This window comes from Ursus americanus, chromosome 12, assembly GCF_024610735.1.
Source record: "Ursus americanus isolate L20-20 chromosome 12, mUrsAme1.1.p, whole genome shotgun sequence".
Lineage (NCBI taxonomy): Eukaryota > Metazoa > Chordata > Mammalia > Carnivora > Ursidae > Ursus > Ursus americanus.
The window spans coordinates 54,031,879-54,043,940 of NC_142138.1; positions in this window are offsets into that span (position 1 = coordinate 54,031,879).

Sequence of the window (12,062 nt, forward strand, 5' to 3'; positions counted from 1 at the left end):
ATAACGAACTAGGTGCTCATATACTTCTAGCCAAGGCATCAAGTTAAGTGTATGCAACATAAAGCATTATGTGGAAGTGGTAAATATTAGATAGGACTCCGCAGGTGCTGAAGGCATTGGCAGTATGAATAGGTTGCTTATATAGTGTATTTTCTCCATGTACAGTGTTATCTTTCCCTCACCAGGCCACACAAGAAAATATTTGAACCAAGTACCACAGATTGCAATAGCATCTACCAGGAACATATTGTTACCTTTTTACATCTTCATTCAAGAGAAAGGGAATCTTCCTATTGGAGAAAACTTTGAGTGGTACATCTAGGCACTCAGTTTGAAAGGTAGAAGAGATGATCTCAGGACACTGATGCTCACATTTCATCAAATCCAGATATTTAGGCCCTTAGAAATGATCAAATTGGAGGAGTGGTGAAAATACATCTATCAAACAGCTCATAGGATAAGCTTTTCAAAAAAAAAAATGCCTTGAATTAAAGAGCTCTAAATCTAAAAAAGCAAGCAAGCATAAAAACTAACCAAATGAACAAAAAACCTGACATGGCATGGGATCTTGCTATTCAAGTAGACAAGATGACCATTATGTGGCTGTCAGGTAACTTCTTTTTGCAGTTGAAGTGCTAACTGAGGGCAAAGAGAAAATGGGAAGGATATTGGAAAACATTATAAATATCGTTCATAATTCTGTGATAGCTATCCACATTTTTCTAGTATATATATACACTTATGCCAATTTTGTTTATCCTTCTCTATTTCTGCTATCCCTATATAAGAATTACATTGGCGGTAGTCTTGTGATTTAGGCTTGAGGTTGCTGATTATCAAAGAGGAATTGTAACTAAGTGGAAGAAGAATGAACCTCACTCAGATATGGGATAATGAGTTGATATCTTTGCAGGTCTTTCCATCTTGTAAAGGGACAATGATCCTTCTATTTTTAAGAGATATATTTGCCCATCTTAGCTAAAAATATGTTATTGTCTTGAAATTTAAGGATAGATATTAAGATGGAATATCTTGGGTATGATGAACTGGGAGTAAGTATCTTTCTAGTAGTGTAGTAGACCTGCTATAAAGAATAGACTAGAAAGTTGGAAACTACTTTTCAACTCCCTTTTTCATTTGGGCTCATGATGTGAATTGTGCTCTGCCAATTAAATTGGCAGCCAGCATTTTGAAGCTAGATTTTAATTGGCTTCCCCATATTTCTGGTTTGTGGAAGCCAAAGTCAGAATATTGAGTGGCACGAGGAAGGAAGAGCTGGAACATTTCTCCCTCTCTCTGCCTTAGGCTATACCTGTAACAGCTAATACAATTTCTCCATGGCTCCCACTCCAAAATAGAATGCCCACCATGGTTCCTGGATAACTATGGTCTCTAAACTCTGGTGACATTTCCTCTTTATTTTATTTTTTATTAATAGGACTAAGAGTGTTACCTGGTCTTTACCCTTGGAAGTTGGGGAAGGGATCACTATTCACCTCTGGCTTCTCAGAAAACAAATCGTCTTTATTAAATTCCTTCTGTTTAAATTCTTAGGTTGGTTTTTGTGATCCTAGTAACTGACTGAAATATACTGGACATTTCCTCTCTCAAACAAAGTCCTAGAGATAGAATTATCACTAGAAGTTGCCACAGTAGACTCAGTGTTCACTGTCTAGTCAAAGCTTCATTTGTATCAAGAATCTGTGGAACTAGCCGACTTTAGCATTCTGGGTATCTAGTCACCATTTTGTCGATGTTGGCCTAAAGTTGCCAGTGGCTTCTTGATTCTAATTTTCAGAGATACAGAGGTGCAGCTAAGATAATATGTTCTCAAACTCCCTATTTCCAAAGGTGATCTGTAATTTCATAAACATTTCCATTTTCTGCTAACAAAACAAACAAACAAACAAAACCCTAAAATGGACTATCTTCCTGTATAGAACCCTAACTGGTAAAACCTGAGGGTTTAAAAATACAAAATTCAGCTTAGGTTAAGATATTACATTTTTTTTACCACATTTTAAAAATCTTACATTTTTGTCTGATCCATTTTGAACCATAATTTATAAAAGAACTAGTGTTCACATTTTACTAAATTTATGAAAAGCATTTTTCTTACAATATTAAATATTCTTTTCTTTTTTTAAAAGAAAGTTTTCTAGCTATTTATAGGCCTTCAAGAGTTTCATAAACCTTGGATTGATTAAACAAATAAAAACTAAATCCTAACTTGAAAACCAATTTCAAGAGGTTATGTTGTCATGAATTTAAAATTATATTGTTAAAACAACTTTTCTCAAGGGTATCCAATAACCTGAAATATCTAACAATATGAGAGGTTTAAAGTTAAAAGAAATCCAATTTCTTTTGGGAAGTTTTTTTTTTTTTTCCCATGTTGTGTGGGATCCCAGAATTAAAATGTTAATACATATTATTATATTTTCATTTGTATTTTAATCCAGCAAACACTTCTTTTAATCACAGTGGTGTCACCAGTAGTACAATGTGATCTGAAAAACTGAGCTGTCTTGTTGATCTGAATTAATAAATTTTCTTAATGCTAATTATTATCCTTTACCAATAGATTGCAAACACCACACAGAATATATTACTAATCAGAAAATACCAAAAAACAGGTTATAATATGTAGAAAATAAAAATGAGACATGGCAACTTTGTAAGAGAAGGAATTAAACTCTAAGATTTTTTTATATAATACACGCACTCACAGAGAGTCAGGCACTGGCTATCTATCTAGATATAGAGAGACATTTATATCTATATATATGGATAGATATAGATGGATATATAATATAAATACAAATATAGATCTATGAAGAAAGACCTTTAATTTTTCTTGGAACGTGCATTTTATATAAGCTTAATAATGCAAAGCGTGTACTCACTCCATTGTAATAAGTCAGTTGGCATTTTCACAAAAATTAGTAAATTTTAATTACTACAGCAATTAAGAGGATCTTAGAAAATACTTATAATGAGCTGAAGTCATATGTTTTTTGTCACCCTGGAGCTTTTAGGCACCTGCCATATGTTGCCTTTAATAATTGCTACAGTTGCCTTCTCTATGCAACGTAAGTACTTATTAAGTTACAGTGGCTTACACAATATATTCAATTGTAACTAATATATGTTTGAAAATGTCCCTATTTTTTCTTTTTCATTTCATTGGAAGATACTCCTCCTCCCTTAGGGGAAAATCAAGATCAAGGAGAGAGTCAAAGAAAATCGTATAGGAAATAATGTAAACAAACAAAACAACCGTACTGAAGTAGTGATCAGAGAGCCTGGATATTAAGAAGCCTTTATGTCTGTGGTTTGTGATGTGGGAAATTACATTTAACCTGTTTCAAACTGTTTCTCCTTTCGTTCAAGTAGATTACCAGAGATGATTTCTTCTCATGTACATCATAAGCATGAATTATAGTGGAAAAGTGAAAGACAAAGAAAAGACTACATGTAAAAAATACATAAAGTACAAAATGAAATACAAATTTAAAGCGTTTCATTACTCTTCTTCCAAGATAGTTTTGAAAGCAAAGAGACATTAAAAATTTGCATGATGTTTCTCATGGTCAAGAGAAATACCGAGAACTTCTCTTGTAATAGGGTTTCATCAACTGTGGAGAAATTTTAGGAAATTTTAAGACTTCTCAAAGGATGCACCAAGTCTTACTTATCTTTGTATATACAGAATTTTAAAATAGGGCTTAGTTTATAAAATATGCCAAATGGATGTTTTTCAAAGAGCCCAGCAATTGGGGAGTAAAACTTACATCTCAGAAATTCCAGTTGTTATGATAACGCTATTGATTTTATGTTCTTTGCTTGTTTATTATTGTCCTAGTATTTTTCCTACAAGGGAAAGTGGTAGGTATAAAAGTAAGAAAAATTTTTTAAGAAGATGAATAAATTTTTCTTCATAAAGCCTGTGCTTTATGTACACTATACAAAGGTGTCCATTTCCACATACATTCCACATTCATCAACATTGGTTATCAGTATTGATTTTTATTATAAAAATCTACAGAGAACAAAACTGTTTACTCTTGTTTGATTTGCAATTGTTTAGTTATTAGAAAGTTTAAGTATTTTACTAGTATAAATAATGACCTTTTATATTTCTTATTTCATAATTTACCTAATGACATTATATTGTTATATTAAATCAATATTTTTTTTAATTTTAATGTTTTTTATTATATTATGTTAGTCACCATACAGTACATCCCTGGTTTCTGATGTAAAGTTCGATGATTCATTAGTTGCATATAACACGCAGTGCACCATGCAATGCGTGCCCTCCTTACTAGCCATCACCGGTCTATCCCATTCCCCCACCCTCCTCCCCTCTGAAGCCCTCAGTTTGTTTCTCATAGTCCATAGTCTCTCATGCTTCATTCCCCCTTCTGGTTACACCCCCTTTCTTTATCCCTTTCTTCCCCTACCGATCTTCCTAGTTCTTATGTTCCATAGATGAGAGAAATCATATGATAGTTGTCTTTCTCTGCTTGACTTATTTCACTTAGCATTATCTCCTCCAGTGCCACCCATGTTGCAGCAAATGTTGAGAACTCGTTCTTTCTGATAGCTGAGTAATATTCCATTGTATATATGGACCACAGCTTCTTAATCCAGTCATCTGTTGAAGTGCATCTCGGCTCCTTCCACAATTTAGCTATTGTGGACAATGCTGCTATGAACATTGGGGTGCATATGGCCCTTCCCTTCACTACGTCTGTATCTTTGGGGTAAATACCCAGTAGTGCAATGGCTGGATCATAGGGTAGCTCAATTTTTAACTTTTTAAGGGACCTCCACACTGTTTTCCAGAGTGGCTGTACCAACTTGCATTCCCACCAACAATAATATTTTATATCCTAATTTATATTACTGTCATCTTTACATATTTAAGATATAAAAATTTTTGTTCCTATCTTGATTGCAACCTGATGAGAAACCCCAAACCAGAACTCTGCACCATTCCTAGATTCTTGAAACCATGAAAAGGTATGACACAATAAATACAAGTAGTCCTCATTTTGCCTGGTTCTGATATGCACAAATATCACTTACTCTTGTTTAGTTAAATAACACCAGTGCCCCAACAACACTGTTCAAATTACAGTTACCATTGTCCATTAAATATGAGTAAATACAGAATGTATATACTTTGCTGTTAGCTTTTTGGTCCATAAGTCTTTATGTAAACACAAAAGATGCTATCACTTTTAGTGATTAATCATCATTTTTTTCTAGTCTGTCACCGACTGGTCACTGCATATCTATTACCCAGTTTGCCCACAGACAGCAAAGCAGATAACTGTGTTGTTTCTCTCTTTCCTAGTGATAAACCCACATGTCATTTTACAAAAATGGATAATCAAAAGAGGGAATTACCCAAAAAGATAAAACTGAAGCGAATAAGAAGAATTAAATATTTTTCTGTGCTGTGAAAATAACTGCAGGATTCAAACCAAATGTAAATGGAATTGCAGAAAAAAAAAATCATAGAACAAGCCCCATATTTGCTTTAATGATCTTCTGTCACTGTTTTGAAATTCTGAATAATTTTTTTCTTTGAACTTTTGCTTTGTTAATGAAGTTTCATGGGACAATCAAGTGTGCAGTTGACCACAGGACATTCACACAATAAGTTTGCCTGCCATTTCTTGCTGTACCATTTGCATAGGACCATCATGATATCCCATGCAAAGAGTGTCATGGTGGAACCTCCATGGGTGGGAGTTCATCAAGACTCAGGCAAGTAAAAGTTGAGCATATATTTCTGGGATTGAACAAATGGTGGTGCTAACAGCCCAGAAAGGCCAAACTTTTTTGTTTGAAACTGAACTTCTTTTGAATGCAGAGAGAAGACAATGATGTTTTAAGATATTGAAACAACCAAGGAATTGTTAATTCTCTGTCTTCCTTAATACCAAAATGATGACACAGGAGGAAACAGAAAGATACAGCAACTCATACCTTCTTCTCCATTCAGTCCATTACTTACTTACTACATGCTAGGGATAGTGCATATTTGTAGAATGAGTACATATCAAGAAGTGAAATAAAGAACAGTTGAATTAGTTTTTGGAAGTGTTTTCACTCTTTTGGTTAGAATGAAATATGTATTCGTGTAATAACTATGAAATATGAATTGTAGAACTTCTGTTATTCCTTATGTGCATTAAATAACCTCATATATGCTTTCAACTGGTATCAAATGATATAAATGTGAACAGTAAAATTTATTTAATAATTAAAATTTTTATTTCTTTACTTAGACATCAATTATTAAATATAAACCACTGCAAGAAGTTGAGAGAAAAAAAAAGAGAAACACTTTACATATTATTACCTTATATATTATTACCTTTAATAGTACATTTTTCTTTCTTTTTGAACATGCCCTTTACCCCTGCTTTTCCCACATATTTTCATTTTACACTGGGCCCCACAAATGAGGTATAGTCACAGATGTGTAGTCACATATTACAGAATGAAATGAAGTCTGGGAAATGTAGGCTCTTTGGGTATTCTTGAGCCGGAGAAAAACTGGAGATGAAATTTTAGTTAAAAAATGGCATTCACTTTTAGAGTGGGTCATTAAAAAAGAGTTTGGTCATTTCATCCTAAAAACTCATAGGCTCTCCACAAGAGTCTTCTTTTAGTTTTCCCTGGAAATATAGAATATTAAAATGTAATAATTGGACATTGAGTAGTGATCCCCTCAGTTCCTAGAACATTTATCGCAATGCTATGCTCATATAACCCATTTCCCCTTCCATAGGAAATGAAAGAGGAAGCAGGTTATTGCAAACCTGTGTTTACAATAGCAGTGGAAATGCAAGTGGGATGCAGGGGGAAAAACTGGACGTCCAGACATTTCATGCCATTCCTGCAGTTTCGTGTACAGGCTGTGTGACACAGAAGCTCGGCGGTTGCGTCATTCATTCATTCAGACTAAGCGTGCTAAAGACTGTTTCCTAATCCACATTCACGAACTCCATGCAAGCAAGTGCCAGAGTCATCCTAAATCAAGTGTGATGCTTTTTTCCTTTATCTTTTTTTCCTTTAAAAAATCATTTTTCACTCATACAAAAATTCCTAGCAACTTACTGATTTTTTACTATCAGAGGGTAATTTCTAGGTGTCTCAGTTTTTAAAATTTGGTCTCAACAAACAAACAAATAAATAAATAAATAAATAAATAAATAAATAAATAGATAGATAAATAAATGGTCCAAAGAAATGAGTGTCTTCTATAAGTATTCACTTATACATGTGTGTACTAAGGGCAGCAACTTCACATTTATTGAAGAATGCAGAATTTTTGTCTTCTTTATACTATGGTGTGATCTAAATTATTCTTTTAGCCTGATATTATAAGAGACATTCCAATTCCCAAAGCTTTGACATCTGTGCTCTTTGCAAACCTTTGCCCAATGTTTTTATTAACTCAATTTAATGGAACCTTTTTTATGGTGACCTTAAGAATTTAATAACTCCTCAATGCAAGGACAATACCACCTGCAGGCTCCGCTGGGATTAAACCGTGGTAGTTCAATATGTCTGCGGGAAGACATTAAAGAAAAGAAAGAGCGGTGGGGGGGGGGGGGAGCCGCAACACAAATCAGGCACTTCCCTCTAACTGACAAGTTCTGCTACTGTTTATGATAGTCAGCCCGTTCCAGACACGTGTAGAATATTTCTGTAGTTGCTAAAGCAATATGCAGCTCACTTGCGACTCCTTAATAATATTAATCTAACTTTGATCATGTCAGATAGGCTAGCGATCTTCAATCCCCAAGTGTCTCTCTTCCTGACAGACAATCTGCATATCTTATAGATACGATCGATCAATATGTTATTAGTCAACAACTTGACGCTAGCCCATGAATTAATCCCTTTCTGTCAACCTGGCAGTTTCCAGTCTTTGTAACCTCATCCTCTCAGTATGGATGGGACCTGGCTTAATCCAATTAAGGTAAAATTAACTTTTTTTCCTTGTGGTACTCTCCATCTATGTTAATTCAAATCTCTGAGGACAGCTGCTCCAAGCAAATAATTTTATGCTTGACCTTTTATGTGCAAGATTAAAGTGGTATAGATGTATGCAAGGGGAGTCAATGAGCTGTCTCTCTATTATTACCCTCCTTTACCTTCCTAGTATTGCTAAAAAAATTTCCCCCGAACACACAGGATTGCTAAATGACAGTGATATATTTATTTGGGTTGCAAAAAGGACTCTGTCACTTTAGCTCTATATTTAGTATATGCGGTACCTTTGTCTTTTTGAAAGGTAAATTAATAAGTGGTGATAGTACTCTGGGCAGTATTGTAGATTTGACAAGCAAAGGATGTTAACAGTCTGTAATATGCAAAACTAATCATTTATATTCCTGGCACTTACGTGATACAGTGATGCAACCTGCTTAAAAAAAAAAAAAGCACTGATGGGAAAGATTATTTCTTTCTGAGTCAAGGCATGAATGCTAGGTTTCTCTATCATTTGACCAATACAAAGATTATATTAGGATAGTATAGCAGGCTTTATTCTTAAGAACCTAGCATGCTCAGCTTTGAGGCTCAGTGGCAATCATGCTTTAAAGATTGAAGATGCAGTAATCCTCAGGCCAGCATTTGAAAGGAGTTTGTCTCCTGGGCAAAATTGTTTCCATTTTATATCCCTGTCCTCCTCTTCTTGCCCATCCCCATCGTCACCTCTTAGCTGGCTTTGGTACCTATCTAACCTCCTTGGAGGCATTTAGGGAACTCTTGCTTTCCTCTGCAAATAAAATCTATTCTAAGATGATGATATATGACAAGTGATTTCCACTTCTGTGTGAATTTAAAGAAATATATTGTCTCCTTGCAGCTCTGTGAGAATAAAAGTCTTTGACCCTGCTACAGAGAAGTGAAATATTGATAAGGAAGAAACGGAAATATCTTTACTTCAGGAAGCTCCAAATATTGTTTTTTGTTTATAAGTTATTGTTGCTAAGAAGAACTGTAAGAAGCAAAGACTCTACAAATAGCAGGAAAAATGGTCAGAGCTCAGACTAAGGAAATATTAAATTTATTTCACATTTCTTATCAGCCGCAGAATCCCAATGTGTATATAACCTATATGTTTATTATTGGTTTTTTTTAATTGATGTAAATTAACATACAGTGTTATGTTAGCTTCAGGTATACAACATAATGAGTCAATAATTCTGTACATTATACATTCTATGCATTAATATAAGATGTTTTGATGAAATAGCAAAAGTCTCTAGATTTTGGCTCTCTACATTTTCATGAGGGACACTTGCTTTTATTTATTCTACCTTAGACCATTGGGATGTCCAAATATTAGACATTTTCTCATCAGTTCTGGAATGGTCTGTAATTTTCCCTATAAACAAAGATTCCCCATTCTCTTGCTCTTTTCTTCTGAAATTCCAAGTGGATGTGTTGAGTGTTTGCCCTCTGCCAAGACCTCTAATTTCTTTTGCACTTTTTTCTATCTTCTTTTTGTCTCTAGACACTCTTTGTAATTTTTCAATTTGCATGAAGAATTTTTGTGGCATTTCGTTCCCTTCTCATATTCTATCTTTAAACTAACAACTGTATTTCATTTCCTTAAACAAAATAACCATATTTATTTCATACAGTATATCTGAAAAATTTCAATATCTTAAGTATTTGTGTATTTGCTGTGTATTGTTTCTGGTGGCTCACATTCACTGTTCTTTGTTTCCTTGTGTGCTTTGTGATTTTAGAGCTCAAGAGACTGCGGGATCTATATTTTGATTATTGTATTAAAGGTTCTTGCATAAAGAATTATTTTTGTTCTGTCAGAAATAAATTTTTGTCTAGAGTGCAAATTCAAATGAAAGTCATAAAATTATGAATCCTCAGGAAAGACCCCCCCCCCAACTTCCAAATGCCTGGATTGAGACAATGACATTTTTACTATTTCTTTCTGTATGTCAGCTGTATTTCTTTTTCATCCTTACAAAGAGAAAGTAACATTTGGATTCCAGCTACATGCAGAATGTTTCCCATTAGACTCGCCACCAAGTTTGCCTAGCCTAAGACATTACCTTTTCTGTCCCTTGAATCCCATAAAGCCCTCAAAAAATTGTAATTTGTGCAATCTGTGTGTCAATTGTGTAATTTGTGCAGGATTAATCTCAGCGAATCTTGCAAACTCATGCTTACTTCCAGGGGTGCTTGGAACCTTAGCATGACCCTTGGCCAACTGAATAAATTGTTCTAACCAGTGGTTAGTATAGTCCTATGAAAGGATTTGAGACAGACCCAGAGGAAACGGGCAGCCATTTATGAGCCCTGTTTATAGAAAATGAACAGATAAATGGTTTCCTCCTGGTTTCTGTTTTGTTTCTCTTGGTTTCCGTTGTTGAGCATAGTAACGCAGACTGGTTTTGGCTACGTTAACAAAGGAGCATAAAAGCCCTTCCTTTTTTAATGAGGCAGAGTTGCACCTGAGACCTAGGTATCCACCCCACACCCTACCCTGAACCCATGCCCCATGTGAGATTAACAATCTCAGGACAAAGTGTGAGTTGCGTACCAAGAAAGGACTCTGGGAGTTGTGTGTGTAAGTCTTGGGCCTGTCTGATATTTCCCTGTGCTTTTCTTTCTCCTCTGTACTGTATATTTTACCTTATGTGAGTATGCCCTGTGGAATATTGTGAGTCCTCTCAATTATCTGACCCCACGTAATTGCTCTTCAAGCATTTGACAGATACCCTCAGGGCAAAGCCCTTCAGAACGTGCTTGCCTCTCGCTCCAGTCCCAAGTTTCCTGCTCTCTTTGTTTTTAGCCTCTTAGAATTTCTGATGTTCTTGCCAGAGCAGCTTCCATTTTTAAAATATTTTCTCAATATTTTTTGTGCGGTTTTAGGTGTTTTCAGTGGGAAGGTCATTTAGGATGTCGACTATGGCATACTGCTGGGGATGACAGCGAAAATTAATACAGAAATAAAGTGAACTAAAGGAGACACCACTTATTAATTCCTCATCAGAATATTAAAGTAGTTTTACTGAAATAAATGGCTAAATGCTCATCTTACATATCACTGCCATTATCATTACCATCCACATAGCTGCGTCCAGGCACAGAACTACTTAGCATTATGTATGTGTTTGTATATGATTTATACGTAGAATAAATGAGTAATTTTCAAGTGTTGTGGAATTTACACTTCCAAAATATTTTTCTCAACTCTGTTGCTGTTGTCACATAGCCCATCATTAAATATGCCTGACTTTGGCTTTACATATTATCTCATGCAAAATGACAACTTATCATGGAGGACGCCTTGTGTATAATTTCCATCCTGAGGTGAATAGATGAGTATATCACCTTTTTACTGACAACAGGTTGTAATGAGAAAGGAAGGGAAAAACGATGAGTGCCACGGGAAACTGGATGAAATCTTACTGGAAAGGAGGTGTATGGCAGCTCAGAAAGGGATGAAGTAAGAAGAATACAGGGGACCAAAGGCAAAGTTGATCACATGTGCTTAGTCCTGGCCCAATATCCCCGATAGCTTGTAAAGAAGCATCATAGTTCAACCTAACATGCTTTCGTTGGCCAGGTTGTGTCTATTTGGCAAATAAAAAGAGAGAGATACTTCATTGCCCATGTGGGTCCTACCTGCTTGGCTTCCTTTTAATTGGCACCTGCCCTCGTCTGAGTGGTGGGTGGCAGAGCCTTTGTGAGCGCTCTGCAGCTGAGCGGCTATGATGAGTCAGCCTCCTTCAAACAGATTCTAAGCTTTATTTCGGAGCTTAGGAGATTTAGTTGGTTTCATTTGTAGAAAACCTGCAAGTAAACCTTTCACCTGAATAAAGATGAAAGACATTTCACATAGAGAAATCATCTAGGGACCCAAAAAGGAGACAGCTGGAGACAGACTATTTAAAAATCTTTTCTGCTCGTTCAGATAATGTAAAAGAAGGATAAAAATTTCCGTATAGAGTTCAGAGAGGGTAAAATAAGGCACACAGTCTGGTGACTTCTTTGCC